Source organism: Engystomops pustulosus, chromosome 5, assembly GCF_040894005.1.
Source record: "Engystomops pustulosus chromosome 5, aEngPut4.maternal, whole genome shotgun sequence".
NCBI classification, from domain to species: Eukaryota; Metazoa; Chordata; class Amphibia; order Anura; family Leptodactylidae; genus Engystomops; species Engystomops pustulosus.
In genome coordinates this window covers 161010184-161026882 of record NC_092415.1, presented here as the reverse complement: position 1 = coordinate 161026882, position 16699 = coordinate 161010184, and the positions used below count along the sequence as shown (strand labels likewise).

At 39.9% G+C, this 16699-nt stretch overlaps 1 protein-coding gene across 4 annotated transcripts in view; it reads left to right on the top strand.

Moving 5' to 3' along the window:
• Window positions 1-16699, top strand: part of RARB (retinoic acid receptor beta) — a 474419-nt gene that overhangs the window by 168044 nt on the left and 289676 nt on the right. The window contains exon 1 of one of the 4 annotated variants that reach the window (XM_072153616.1): window positions 6294-6373. The exons of the other annotated variants lie outside the window; for them this stretch is intronic. The gene's annotated coding sequence lies outside the window, so the exon portion shown is untranslated. Of the gene's footprint in view, window positions 1-6293; window positions 6374-16699 lie in introns of those variants that run through there. 4 annotated transcript variants of the gene reach the window in all.

Below are 16699 nucleotides of genomic sequence, written 5' to 3'. Positions count from 1 at the left end.
CCACACTGTTTTGTGAACTTATATAAAAGGTTTATGCTAATTTTGTTATGCGGCTACTGGGGCGGGGAGTAGCCGCAGCTGTGACTACACGGCGCGGCTACTCCATGCCCCAGTAGCCACTTTACCCCTCCTACCCACAATCTTCGGCGTGCAGCTCCTTGCAACTGCGCGCCCTCGTCCGACGAACCTGCCTTCTGCGCATGCGCAGAACAGCAGGCCTGCGCCTGTGCGGCCACTGCTCCGAAACAGGCGCGGGCCTGCTGTTCTGCGCCTGCACACACGGCAGGATCGCAGCTGCGCGCCGAAGATTGTGGGTAGGAGGGGTAAAGTGGCTACTGGGGCTTGGAGTAGCCGTGCCGTGTAGCCACAGCTGCGGCTACTCCACGCCCCAGTAGCCGCATAACAAAATTAGCATAAACCTTTTATATAAGTGCACAAAACAGTGCGGGGACGTGAGGACAGCCCTTAAAAGGGCTATCCTCACGTCCCATTGATCCACCTACCACCCGATCTACCTTTATAGGTAGATTCGTGGTGGTAGGTCCCCTTTAAGGACGCAGGGTTTTTCCGCTCATTTCTCGCTCTCCAACTTCAAAAATCCATAACTTTTTCATTTTTACGTGTACAGACCTGTGTGAGGGCTTATTTTGTGCATACCAAATTTTACTTTCCCGTAATGTTATTTATTTTAACATGCCGTGTACTGCGAAGCTGAAAAAAATTCCAAATGTGGAAAAATTGAAAAAAAACGCACGTGCATCACGTTCTTGTGGGCTCAGTTTTTTCGACTTTGACTGTGCACTCAAAATAACACCTCAGCTTTATTCTTTGGTTCGGTGCGATCGCGGTGATACCAAATTTATATAGGTTTTATTGTGATTTAATACATTTTCAAAAATTAAACGAATGTGTACAAAAAAAAAACATTTTTTTGCCATCTTCTGACGCTAATAACTTTTTCATACTTTGGTGCACAGAGATGTGTGAGGTGTCATTTTTTGCGAAATGAGCCAACGTTTTCATTGCTACAATTCTGAGGTCTGTGCGACATTTTGATCATAATTTCATTTTTTATGTGATGTAAAAAGGTGTAAAAGTCGCATTTCGGACATTTGGGCGCCATTTCCCGTCTCGGAGGTCACCGCCGTCCGTAACCGTTTTTATATTTTGATAGATCGGGCATTTTGGGACGCGGCGATACCTAAAATGTTTGTGATTTTTACTGTTTATTATGTTTTATATCAGTTCTAGGGAAAGGGGGGTGATTAGAATTTTTAATATTTTATTAATTTTTTTTATTTTTTAAACTTTTTTTTTTCTTTTTTTTCCCACTATTTCTTAGACCATCTAGGGTACTGGCTCATTGTAGTGAATCTCCAGAAGCCATGTAGCCTCATGTCAAACGAAGACCCGAGGCTACCATGGCAACCGATCGTTGCCCCCCGATGACGTTCGGGGGCGCGGCGATCGTAATAAAGATGGTGGAACCCGCGTGCCGCCATCCTTTTAATGCCGCCGGCGACTTTGCCGGCGGCAATGAAAAGGTTAATAGCCGCGATCGGTGCAAGCACCGACCGCGGTTATTCGCGGTGGGGGTTTTCCGCAATACGCAAAAACCCCCACCCTTGTATGAAGAGGACTTAGCCCGTGAGCCCTCTTCATACATTCCTTATACCTCTGCGCCGCAGAGCTACGGCGCAGAGCGTTAAGGGGTTAAAGATATATCAACACTGAAAAATTCTTGTTCATAAAAAGTTATGAACATTTGAAAGTGGGTAGTGATAAACAGAAAATAAAATGGAAAAAACTCATCAGTGACGAGGGGTTAAAATGCCCCCTATACCACATGATAAAAAGTTTACAAAATGGAGTCATTCTCTGGGATAAGAGGCTTGTGGTACCTCGGGCTGCATCCATGAGATTTTGTTTGCGTTTTGAAACAAAATCCAAAGGCTCATTCAGTGCTCACATTTTGAAGTAACACTGGGGGTCATTTACTAAGGGCCCGATTCACGGTTTCCCGACGTGTTACCCGAATATTTCCGATTTGCGCCGATTGTACCTGAATTGCCCCGGGATTTTGATGCACACGATCGAATTGTGGCGCATCGGCGCCGGCATGCGCGCGATGGAAATCGGGGGGCGTGGCCGAACGAAAACCCAACGTATTCGGAAAAAACGCCGCATTTAAGAACGGAAAATGTGTCGCTCGGGTCGCGCTTACCTTCACTCAGCCCGAGCCGGTGAACTCTGGCGCGTTCAGATGCTTTTCAGCGCAGCAGCTCCACCTGGTGGACGGCAGAGGAACTGCCTTATTAAATCCCGTCCGGACCCGAATACAGCGCAGAGAACGCGCCGCTGGATCGCGAATGGACCGGGTAAGTAAATCTGCCCCATTGTGTTTCCAATGTGTTTACTGAATGCAAAGGAAATGCAATATTTTGTCAACGTGCGATTGCAGGTGCAGCCTTTGGCTTGCAACCGACTTGCCACATGCGAATGTTGCCTCAGCTACTCTGCAAGCATGTCTCAGGTTTCTGTGCAGGCACGTGTCAGGGGCTCTGCAGGCATATGTCAGGGGCTCTGCAAACATCTGCCCTAAAAAAGTTTGATGGTGCTCCACATGTGGGATGTCCTCCTACTTAAGAAACTTGTACTGAAGAATCTGCACAATGTATTCGTAGATGCATATTCTACTTTTATTCAGCTTTAGGGTAACTAACGTATTAATGATGAAATTAGTAAATTCTAAATCAAACCTTCATTTTGTTTGAAATTCTGTAAAATACTTAAAGGGTTAAAAAAAAAAAACTTACTACGTGCTATTTTGGATAGTTTGAGAGGTGAAGTTAATAGAATGGGGTGATTTGTGGGGGCTTTCTATTAACCCCTTCTGAGTCCTGGTGCATGGAGAGGGCTTGCGGGTGCTATTTAGTGGAGCAATTTATGTGCTCTGTAAGCACCCATATACACCCATGTATTACATGTGAATGGTTGGCATGTCATGTGCATCTATCTTTTAAAGATAAAAAGCAGCTACCTGATATTGCATGGTGTATTTCTTCTGCTCTTTACTTGTGACTCTTAAGGCAGCACTACATCTTAGATCCCCTTGGTCTTCAATTAAGTACATGCCTGGCTTGGCTAAGTATGTGATCTTATTTTTCCTCAAGAGAAAGAAGCTGCTGCCAGAAGCTATTAGTGGCAACATTTCTTCCTTGAGAACAAAAAGACTGGGTAAATGTTAGTCCAATCTGCCCAACCTTTCTTTGCCTTGACCTCTACTGTCAAGGGATAATCTAGACACAAGTTGGACTAGTACCACCAAACTTGGTGATGGATTTGGCTGCCATTCATCTAGTACGTACAACCATAGTTCTAGTCTCCCTGGGACATATAATGCATGTAGATTATTTTTACATTAAAGTTTAACTAAACTTTCACCAAAATTTTAAAGATTGATATAGCAGATGATAAAAGTAAACTTTGTAATATACTTTATCCAAAAATATGTTTCCATCCTCTTCTTTTTCTATTGCCTTTCTTTCCACTTCCTTTAAGTAGTATGTTTATATCTGCTTTCTCTCTCCATACGCCACTGACACTTGAGAGATAAAGGAACCAGATAAAATATCAAATGACTAGTAGCTGTTTTACCATACCCAAAAAAACATTTCCTTCGATGATTCAGCTCTCCGAGGAAAAAGGCAAGAGTTACTCATTAGCCTCCTTATCTCTCTATAGTTGATGGAGCTCAGATACTCTGCTCACTGCAGGACAAAGAGCAGAAAAAGGCACATACAAGATTATTCCTTATTGAAGTATATATGAAGTTTACTATTGTCACCTGCACTATTCATTTCTTTGTTTCAATGGTTTTCTTATGCTTTCATGCATGAACCTAACCACCCAGAAAAACACTCAATATAAGTATTTTCATTCCATTAATTCATATTAGACGCCTGTCCTCCTAATCATTTAGGTTTTATTACCATTGTCTTCATTATATTAGTTAGGTTCTGCTGTCGCTCTATTGCATCATGGACTCTTATTAGTGATATTATTAGTTTTACATAAGAGCACTTCATGCATGTGACACAATGGTAACTAGGATACAAGTCATTGTCTCGGCTCCAGGCTTTGTTTGCTTAACATCATTGATTTATTATCTGTAATTCCTTAGTTTAAATGCCAGTTGTCAGCACAAACTAGACATCTTATGCAGTTGATTCAATTAATTTAGTTTCTTCTTTGTTAAACTGGAAAAATAATCATTGAGCTTTTAGATTATATTGTATTCTGGAAAGTCGAGAACATGTTGTCATTTCCAAACAATAATGATACCACTTTTGTATTGAAGATAAACCTAAAGAACATTAGGTGATTTTTATAACTGTTTGGAAAATAAATTACCGTATATGCCGGCGTATAAGACGACTGGGCGTATAAGACGACCCCCAACTTCTGCCCTAAAAATATAGAATTTGGTATATACTCACTGTATAAGACTACCCCTCTCCCAAATGAAAAAAAGTCTGCTTAAAACTTTGCAAAGCAAACAAGAGAGCAAGTGCCTGGTGATCATAACTGTAAGCTGCGATATTAATGAAGATCCGACATGCTTCTGTAAGTGCCGCCTGTGACCCCCAGCTCTGCGACGCCGACCGCTGTGACAGGGCGGCTGCATTAGCATACAGCGCGCTGCCCCATCAGCGCGTACTAAGCCTCTTCTAATGACTGTGAGAGGCGGACTGCCGCGCATGCGCGGCGGTCCCAGGAAGCGGCTCTCTGCGCGCTGACGGGGAAAAAAAACACCTCACACAGTGCGGCCCCCGTATATCCGGCGTATAAGACGACCCCCCCACTGTAGCCATTATTTTAAGGGGTTAAAAAGTAGTCTTATACGCCAGTATATACAGTAGCCAAATTCTCTCTTAAGAATGACACTGATTTGTCCAGCATCTATGCCTGCAGCCAATGGTACAATGTATTTTGATTTATAATCTATTAATATAATCAAATAATGTTATTATACATTTATACCATAGTTTAGAAATGATCTATGTTCGAGTTTTAAGATTTTTTTTTTAACTTCCAACTCGAAGTGGGTTAATCACAATGAACAGTATATTAAATGCAGCCATTTATGTCTTATATATGGTTTCATAGAAGCAAAAGAATATTTGCATTGTTTAAAAAGAAGATTTTTATTCATGAAGATTACATTTTAATATCCAGGGTGGACCATCTATATGGATACACCTAAATAAAATGGGAGTGATTGGTGATATCAACTTCCTGTTTGGCACATTAGTATATCGGAGGGGGAAAACTTTTCAAGATGGGTGTTGATCATTTTGGATCCACCTTTTTTTCCCATTGGGAAGAGGGTCACATCAAACTTATTGAGGATTTCACAAGAAAAACAATGGTGAACTTTATTCTTTCATGAGTTGTCTGCAACTTGCTTTGTCTGCAACCATTGACATACAGCAGAGGTTAACACGTGAGGAGCGGATAGAAATTGTGTTGCTGTCTGGTGAATGCAGTACCTCTGGGTCATTGCAGCAGATTTCAATGCAAGACACCTGATGAGACCACACATCTCCCATGCTACAGTTAGCAAACTAAATGGAATTCTAAATAAGTTTGATGTGTAACATGACTTTCTTCCTATTGCAATAAATAAAGTATTATCCAAAATGGCCAACTTCAAAATAGTCTCCATGTTCAACAACTATCTTAAATGTTTTCCCTCGCCCATATACTAACGTGTCACACACAGGAAGTTGATATCACTAACCTTTCTCATTCTATTGAGGTGTATCCATTTAAATGGCCCAACCTGTATATTCATTGACAACAAAAAAACCAACAACCCATCCGTACAGTTCTGCCACAGAGGTAAATCTTATACTGCAGTCTTTTTGGTTGTGTACTTCCCGGTGATATGCACTTCAAAGACATTTTGGCCAGTTTGGAATCAAGAGGAATCAAGATAGTTGATTTAGCCATCTAGGCCATCTAGCTTGGTAGGTATTGGGATGAGTAGTTTCATAAGTTCTGACAGACAAACATTATCAAAGATCATTTGACTCACCTTCCGACAAGCAAGTCAGTTCCCACTGATTTGTTGTCCAGTAAACAGACACAGGTGGCACTTTTAGAACACATCACTGCCTTTGGTCTTAATATTTTGAGGGGCTTAGCAGGAGAAAAATGTTGGTATCACAACATTCCATTACAGTGAGACACTGAATCCTTCATTTGCAGTAGTGTCATTAACAATAAACCTGCTATGGTCTGGAATGAATCATCTTTAGTGACTAATCCTGTCTCTCTCCAAGTATTTTTGTGGAAACAGCAACTTTAGGTAAGGCTTTGTGGTGAGTGCTTTATTCTTGAGCCTCTTGCAGAGTGACTGCCCAAACTGTGATAATCTGTGGAGCCATTGTATATGACATCCATCACCCACTGTACAGGACAGCTTAGCAATATATACAGGAGATCTTGCAGCCACATGTGTTGTTTCCTATTCCAGGGCTTACAACTAGCATTTTGACTCCAGCATAATGCCTGCCAGCACATTAAGGAGTGTGTTTCCCCAGGAATATGTTCATCAGATTTCAACACAATGTTGGTTTGTTGGGTCACTTTATCACCAATTGAGCACTTACAGGACCAGTCACCTGACCAATCTGAACAACCAATGAGTAAGCAGGGTCTATTAGACCAGCTATGGGCATATGCCAAACTTTACCTCATCTTGTGGCTATAGGTGCTTTAACGGGGTATTGTAACTGTTTTAAAAATGCACAGTGTTTACCAATAAACTTATTTTCTTATGATTGAATATTACAGTCACACACATACAGTGACTAGCAAAAACTTTTCAGCCTCCAAATTTCACTATTCACCACAACTTTGAAAGTGAGACAATCCTCATTTTATAGGCAATCATCTTCAGTATCTCATACATAAATTTGACCTATAGCATATGCTTAGTTTTGCAAATTCTTGTGGTGGAACAATCTTTTTCTTCTCATATGCAACAAATTACAACCTGTTCTAAAATTCCCTGATAGCTCAGTGTGTTATTTGGTTAATTCCCAAGCAAATGGTCACTGCTTCGATTGGGGAGCAGCCAACAAGATTTCCCAAGAAAAAAGAAACCGCAAATTGCACAACTGCATCGTGTGAGCGCTGTGACAGTTGGAAGAATAGGAAATGAAGTCCATCCATTCCAAAGCCAAGAGTTACTAATAGAAATAGAATATTGCGCACCAGAAGTAGTTGGTGAGTAGTAGATCAGTCCAATGTAGTAGACAAAGCCCACAGATTTCCCAGATCCCAAATGATGGGAGATTACCGGATGCAGGCTAGAGGTTTAGCCTGTAGCCAGATTGGCAGCACACAACCTAGTTCCTGGAAGTCAGAATCCAATGAAAGGTCATGGGTGAAGAACCAAAATAGGACTCATAGGCGCCACATCTAAGATCAGAAAACAAATTATACGCATTTTGAAGGAGGACTTCCCGCTTCATCAGATCCAGAAGCAAGTGGGAGTAGGAAGCACCAGTCTTCTACTTCCGCTTTTTTTATGGATCTGATGAACAGGGAGTGGCCATCAGTTGCTATGACAGCCTCAGATCACACAAAGACCCACGGCTGTCTCTTTGTACACCATCTATTACAATGTGCGATTTGCACACTGTAATAGATAATGTGGAAAATCCCCATATACTGCCATCCGACAACCTGGGGTTAAAATACCTGAGGGGATCAGAAAAATAGTAGGAGGAAAATTGAAGAGAAATAAATAAATAAAAATTCAAATCATCCCCTTTCTCTAGAAGTGATATAAATATAAATAAACAGTAAAAATCATAAACATGTTGGGTATCGCCACATCCTAAAATGTCCATTCAATAATTAAATAGTGCAATATATATGAAGATAATTATTAGTCTTGTGTTTTCTGGAACTTCTTTATACTCATACTATTTAAACTGAGGTCATGTGCAGTCAGTGTCTTCTAAGTACTTACTATTCTGTTATTCTGGCAGATTATTGGTACATGACTGCACTACTACGTGTTTACGTGTGATTTGACATTGGAATGTCTTTGTTTTTGACAGCAATGATACGATTTTGTGGGGACGTTGAATATATGAATCAAAGTTATAATTATTAATTTTACTGAAAACAGATTGTTCTGTTTTCTTCTTTTTGGAAACTATTTATTTTTTACACTTTCCTGCAGCCACTTTCAATATGTTCTTCCATATGCTCATTACTTTGGGATTTTAAGATGTAACCGTAATGTGGCTGTTGCAGTCATTAAAAGCTGTTTTCATTATATAGAAATGCACACGCAAATGTTTACATGCATATTGTTGGTACAATGTGTTCTGGCATTGTGTGCATCGGCTTATAAGGCAAACTCTCCATAAGGAGAACTCCTATTTCCAGAATCCCCAAGTGGAGCATCAGTGGAGCATCAAAGTGTCCAAACGCCTATAGGGTGGTCTGAATTGGCAAACTCTCTGTAAGGAGATTGCTTAGTTCCTGACCTAAGTAAATAGCTTCTCACTTAGCCAAACCAGTTCCCAACACTGTACTGAAGAGACCCAACTGTCTACAGTTGAGAATCTGTTCCTTATGGAATAGATATACTGGTTTGGCACAATATGAATGACACATCATGTTATTAGGCTTCTTGTAAGTCATGCTTGGTGTTAACGGAGCTGCCTTTCAAGGTAGCAAAAAAAGTAATTGTTTTCCTTTGCCCACCCTGAAAAGCATATTTGCATATATCCTTGACATCATAAGATCCATCCTGGTCATCATTCATTGTTTATTCAATTATTTTTGTTTGCAGTTTTGTTATTCCTGTTTGTCCTGTTTTGTTATTCCCTGTCCCTAGAGCTGGTCTGAAAGGATACAGATCTAGAATGGTTTGCTTTCTGACTCTCACATGTCCTATTGACCTCCTATAAACAACCCTGATGCTAGACCTCTTTGTCAGAGAGTATTTGTGCCTTATCTGTTTTTGCAGTTTACTTTGTCTGACCCCAGATCTCTGGACTATTCACTTTTCTTGGTTTCGTACCTCCTAGCTTGGATACCTTTGATACATTTTAGATACTGAAAAGCTTACAATGGTTCAATACCAGAGTCCTGTTATTTTTGGAAATGAATGACTTTACTATTCTTGTGAATCCCAATGTAGGAGCTGTCAGGCATTGTTGGCTCCTGCACTGCTCTAGGAAATCTTGTATCTGTAGCTGTCGAACATTGTCGGTTCCTTCACTGGAGGTGAAGGAACCAAGAAACAAGAAAAAATGTCATCAGAGAAATCACATCACCTGTCCACACGTGGTGAATCCACATCTCAGAGGGTTCCCCCTGACTCAAGGTCTCTAGATAATGCTATTCATTTAGAGTCAATAAACATTTATTGAGAAGTATATATAAAATTATCAAGATCATGTGGAATATTTCTCAGTGTTAATTCGGTGTTAAGTGGTGATCTTGAAGGGAATTTACATTTCGACTGTAATATCAGACTTGTGTTTAGACAAACAAACAATTCCACACACACATGCACATACATCTAAACAGAGGGGCATAGGTAAGAACATTAAGTTATTAAGGTCATGTAAAACGTTAAGAAGGGAGAGGGGGGAATATGTGGGAGGAAAGAAAGAGAAAGAAGGTAGTCAAGAGTCACGTGGGAGTTATTTAGGGTGTTGTACAGCTGATTGACGTCCTGCCAAAGAGGAGCAATGAGAGGGCAACTCCACCAAATATGTAAGATTGTACCTGCGTCCCCTCCACACCGCCAGCACCGATCCGAAATCTGAGGATTGATTTATCTAAATCTAACTGGAGTGCGATACCAATGTGAAATTATCTTAAAATTGAGTTCTTGCAATCTGCAAGAGGAGGACAGAACATGGGTCAGAGTAAACACTGTATGCCATTAGTCTGACTATACTTACCCAGGACTGTCTCTCAAGCTCTGGCATAGTAAGGTCTGGCATCACCTGTCTTCTTTGCCAAGAAAATGCCATATAGTAGTGATATTGTAAGAGTAGGTGGTTCTTTGGTCAGACATAATTCCTCAAAAGTGGTGAGGTCAGTTGTTCGTGTAGATATGGGTGCTAGCGAAGAAATAAAATGTTGCAACTGGAGAAATTTAAGCCAAGAACTTGGTGTTTCTCCCCTACCTACATCTTCTAAAGAGCGCATGTCGTTTTCATTCACCACATCTATGACTCTAGGATGGGAACCACGATCCAAACCCAAGAAGGATCGGGGCTGGGTCCCACGTTCAAAGTGGGGATTTCCTAAAAGGGGGTCATGGGACCTGGGACAGAGACCAATCGCAATTTAAATACGAACTTCCTCCATGACTTTATGATCCTTTTAACGTAGGAGAAATCGAGATGGATTGGAGAGTAATGGACTGAGGCAGCCAGAAAGAGCCCAAGGCATGGTGGGATGAAAGATTCAGTTCTGACCAGGCCCAGAGCTTATCTGGTACTCTTATGGCTGCTCTATGATAAGTGATAAAGTCTGGCAACCCCATCTCACTCGCATCTTTAGGTCTTGTTAGAAGGCTTCTTCTTATCTGAGGGGGAGAGCCCCTCCATACAAATTGGTGCACCAAATTTAGATAATGTTATTCATTTAAATCGTTTTTGGTCAAATGGGAACTCTTAACCTTGACCGTTTCAGGCAAGAGTTTTACCATTGAGCTATAGACATACCTGCTGTCAATGGAAGGATTTTCTCTAAGAGTTTCAATAGGGTTGTACTGTTACACAGGCATATTTAGGGATGAATCTTCTAAGATATCTCTCTATATAACACTATACGTTATTCATACACGCACTGTCATTTTTTTTTAAATAAAGCATGCAATTAATACTATTAAATTTAATTAATAAAATTGTATACGACCCAATATTGATTATACATTTTAAAATAACTTTACCAGGACCACTTTACAATACAGTAAAAAAGTTTATTGCAATATATTGTCAAAATTAGCATGCAAGTCCCTGAATGACATCTGTGCATGTTGTGTATTATGTGCTTATTTGTTGCATAGCATTTTCAAACTGCAGAAGCTGTATAGTGTATGCATTTTATGACCATCCCATGCACCATTCCCCAGCAGAATCGCCTTATTGCTGTGGATTTTTCATCCATAGCAATTAAATGACATGTCACCTTTTTTAAAGAAATGGTCCATCCACTGGCAGTGGCAAAATCGCTTAGTTTTAAGCATCAGTAATAAACTGGCTCAAAATTTCCTTTTTTGCATGGCAAAGTATAATTTTGGTATTGAGTATCATTAAACAAGACTAAGTATTGGTACTGAATTCCAAATTCTGGTATTGGTGCAAAATATTAAAGCTATGTGAAAAAACTACTGTCCTTTTACAAAACCAGGAGTGCAAATATGCAGCTTTTGCTCTATTCCCAGAGTTTGTATGGTATTTTCCATCTTCAAGGCCATCTTCTGTCGTTTGATCAGAGATGTCCAAATATTTACAGAAGTAGAAATTGTCCACCATCTCTACATATCACTTCTTTTCCCCCTGTTAATTCATTACAGGGTCTCTTTTCATCAGGCTTACATATATCATAAAGCTGATACTCTCCTAATTTCGATTTTTTTTTTATCATCTTCAAAATCAGAAGGAGGATATTTACAAAAATATATACACTGCAGGTATCCGAGACCTCTATTTGTCCTTGAGAAATGTAAATTTGTTTTCAGTTGTAAGAACATTCAGGGTTCACATTATGATCAATTATTCAACAACACTTTCCCTAAAGCCAGAACAATGCACCTTTTTATGTGAAATGTGAAAATGCTTAGTAGGCCTTGTTAGCTATCTAAACTTGCAGAACTACAAATGCAAATGATAGATATGTATAAGTCATTATAATATCTCATGATATAAAGTGTTGGGGAGTAATATTTAAATACCCATGTCCAAATTGAGTAAAGAAAATATTTTTAGTCAAATTTATTTGGAAGCTTCATAAAACAGACTTTTAAAAGTGTTTAAAATTATCATTTAAATAATTTGTCTAGAGGTCACATGACCCACTAATAGCTCTGGTGAAAGGAAGCTGCCCAGTAAATACAAAAGCAACAAGCTAATAGGAAAATGATAAAGAATATGAGATGATAAAGAAACAGTGGAAGTCTAGCTGTTTTTAACTCAGCCCACCGGCTGAATGGGATAGTTGTAGGGGTGTATCAGCACATTTGCAAATTTATTAGAATCAGTTGGACACCACATCTTGTATGTGATATATTTGGCCTCCATTATTAGCACACAATATAATGGGCACACCAATATGATCTTTAAAAAGTTTTAAAATAAGATTATGGTTAGTGAAGCTATGTTCCAAGCAAAACAAAAGTTTTTCTAGATCTATTCTAGAGCTATTCTAGAGGCATCTAATTGGTGTTGTGGCCGTGAACGTTATGCTATGGTAAATGGCCGCTGGATTATAGAGATCGAGAAAAGGTTTGCATTTAAAAACAAACTTTATAAATTAGATAATATGATTCATGGACCAATTTTAGTCCTACTCTGTACTGTACCATAATATATGTCTCACCCCATAAGGTGGGTTTAAGGTGATAGGTGGTCAAAATAAACGGCTAATAAAGCTCTGTGTTAGCTTCTTTGACTTAGTGTTCCATAACAGGTGTAGAAAACCAAAAATAAAGAGTGAGATCATTGATTTGTCCAAAGTGATAGTAGTCATCTTATGAGAAAAAAAGATAATATCAGGGAATGTGGGAGATGTAAACACAGTGTATAATCCTGCATTAGTATGCATTAGTCGCCATACATCAAGGCCGCATGTCGTGATAAACTACAAGAACACATAGATATATTACACACGTATAGATGCATTCTATATACCAATATGTAGTGTAGTCTTGCACAGTTCTACTCATAACATAGAAATCAGATTATATTGCTTCAACTAATCTCTCGAAAGACAATCAACCCTTATCTCAGATGAGATGGGAAAATCAGAATTTCAGTGGAACTGCAGTAAAAGACCATTGCTTTATGTAATTAAAAAAAATCTAAGAACAATGAACAGAGAAGGAGATTGTTAGCATAATTTAATAGAGGCATACGCAGTGATTGGCCCAATAAAGATGAAGTAAAACATTGCAGTCTGTTAAATGTCAATCTAAAGAGTGTAATCTACAAAATGAGCAGCACAGCACTGATAAGCCTTCTCTCTGCCTTATCACAACAGTGATAGAGAAAGTTCTACATAAATGTTATGCCGCTATAAGGAACACCAACTTCTGCAACTAAAATGAATGGCTGATAACTGCTGCACTATTACCGCAAAGGAAAAAAAGTTACATGTATAAATGAGGCAGCTGGTTATTAGCACTTATATGTGTTAAATCTTTTCTCTTACTCCCTTTAGTCACTTTCAGATTTAACATATTACAGGCGGTCCCCCACTTAAGAACACCCGACTTACAGATGACCCCTAGTTACAAACAGACCTCTGGATGTTGGTAATTTACTGTATTTACAATGATCAGCTGTAACAGTTATCAGAGGTGTCTGCAATTGAGCTTTATTGTTAATTGTTATTGTTCTTATGACAATCCAACATTTTTAAAATCCAATTATCACAGAGACCAAAAGTAAATCTGGCTGGGGTTACAATTATAAAATATACAGTTCTGACTTACATACAAATTCAACTTCAGAAGAAACCTACATGACCTATCTTGTACGTAACCCGTGGACTGCCTGTATAGTATATAAACAGGCGGTCCCAAATTAAGGACACCATAATTACAAACAACCCCTATTTGAAGATGGACCCCTCTGCCCACTGTGACTCTGGTGAAGCTCTCTGGATGCTTCACTTTAGTCCCAGGCAGCAATGATCAGCTGTAATGTGTCTGTAATGAAGTTTCATTGATAATCCTTGTTCCCATGACAGCACAACATTTTGAAAATCCAATTGTCAATGGGGCAAAAAAAAACTTGTCTAGGGCTACAGTTATAAAATATGCAGTTCCGAATTACATGCAAATTCAACTTAAGAACAAACCTACGGAACCTATCTTCTACGTAACCTGAGGATGTATTAAGTTGATATACAGCCTTCACATGCCCTGTGTGTGGTTATTTTCTGCTAGAAGGAAAGATTTTAGGTGTGAAACCTTTGTGCATACACATGGTCAGTCTGTTAATCATGGCCTGTGTTCTCACTGGATTTCACAGTCCAACCACATTGAAGAGGATGAGTCCATTCTTCTACCTCAAAAAAGGACCAAATTGTAATCATGGTTACAGCATGGAATCAGGAACTCCCTCTGTTACATATCACTATGATGGCCTGATGGTTTATGATTCACAGACTGCTGTGGTAATATTCCACTGCCCAAGATGCAATCTTTCCACGTTCTGCTAGATTTGTACAAAATTGGAGGCATATGGAGGTACAGTACAACCACTTTAACCCTTATGGTCCTATTGGGGACTATCATACTAATTAACATACAGAACAAACATAAAACATTGTCTAACTATAGGAAATTAAACAAAACTTCATATCATGCCCAATGGGGTTTGTAAATGAAGTCTGGTTGCCCGTTGCTGTTGGTCCCTGTTGCCAGGAACCGCCATGGATCAGGGAAGGAAGAAAGCTCATCATTCTTTGAATAAAGAACACTTAGTTTTTTTCCACTGGATATAAAAGGAGTGCTGCAGCTTTCTTCGTTTCCCAAACACAAAACATAGAATATTACGGATGCTAATAAAACACTTTTTGGATGTCAAATGTCTGCTTATGCCTCCTTGAAGTTTATTTTTTTGTATGATATGTAATAGAAATTACTTACTATTAGAAGTGACTTTTTAACTTTACCCAAACACTACATTTTTGTATGAATTTATGTGCAAAAAATTATCGCAAAACTGGACAAATCTGCCTCAATATTTGTAAATGGGAATTGCAGCAGACATACTGGCTATAATACAAGGAATTTACTACTACAATCATTTCAATCATTGGATTAGCAGACCAGGTTGCCTGTTATAATTGTAACTGATTATTTTGGGCTGCTTATTAGAAGTTAAATATATGTTTCTCTCGGATATCCATTAGCCACTAATAAGATAATGTGAATGTCTTTCCTGTTTTTCTCTCTGTTTCAGCTGTTTTGCCTTATATGAACTGTTTAAGGACATGATTGATTATTTCATTTAATGTAACATTCTGATGGTTATGTCAATGAGATGAATTTACCATAAAAATTACCATTTCTGAATTATTGGTGCATTATATTCGGACACCACATTAGTTTGCACATTTGAAGGAAGCCTCCAACGAAGGGGAAGGTTAGCCCCAGCCCCATTCAGATGCCTGATAATCCTTTGCGGCATTTGAGTTTAGGTGTTGCAGATATAAAGTACAATATGCTGTGCATGTGTCCAATTATCTTCCAGAAAACTAAATAATCTGCGACCAGTGCATTATTTTAATAAATACAATGGGTCCAAAAGGTCAGCTAATTTTCGGTATAGAATATCAAAACCATTTTACATATCCAAATGGGAGTAAAAATTCTCTGTAAAATGCTATGCAAAATCTGCAGGAAATACGAATTACCATATATACTCGAGTATAAGCCGACCCGAGTATCAGCCGAGACCCCTAATTTTACCACTGAAAACTGGGAAAACCTATTGACTCGAGTATAAGCCGAGGGTGTAGTATACAGCCAGCCCCCATGTAGTATACAGCCAACCAGCCCCCATGTAGTATACCGCCAACCAGCCCCCATTTAGTATACCGCCAACCAGCCCCCATGTAGTATACAGCCAGCCCCACGTAGCATACAGCAGTCCCATGTAGCATACAGCCTGCCCCCAGTAGTATACAGCTTGTCCCCTTGCAGTATACAGCTTTCCCCCTTGCAGTATACAACTTGCCCCCTTGCAATATACAGCTTGCCCCCAGTAGTATACAGCCTGCCCCCAGTAGTATACAGCTTGTCCCCAGTAGTATACAGCCTGCCCCATAGTAGTATACAGCCTGCCCCCATCAGTATACAGTCTGCCCTCGCGGCTCCCGGCGGCTTCCGATCCCCATCGCGGCTCCCGGCAGCTTCTTCACTCTTCACTCTTCTCTGGCCGGGAGATGACGTCATCCGTGGCGACGGCCAGCAGATCGCATGGACGCGACTCTGCCGGCTAGAGAAGACAGAAGAGAAGACATGGGGAGCCGCCAGGAGCCGCGACGGGGATCGGGAGCCGCTGGGAGCTGCGACGAACATCGGGGACACCGGAGGGTGAGTATTTTTTTTTTATCATTGACCCGTGTATAAGCCGAGGCGAGGTTTTTCAGCACATTTTACGTTTAGATTTTTAAATGCATTTTGACGTGGATTAGGCTAGGTAAAACTGCACCCATGTGCATCCACCATTTTTGTTGTACTGTGGCCCTTGGTAAGACACAATAGCAACAATATGGGGCACATTTGCTTACACTCAAGTTTACTAAAAGTGCATTGTCTGACTATAATGCTGCCTGCGGCGATTCACTAAGTGTTTCCCCGCACTGGTCCAACAGAGTTAACGATCTTTTTTGTGGTGTACCTTTAACATAGGGC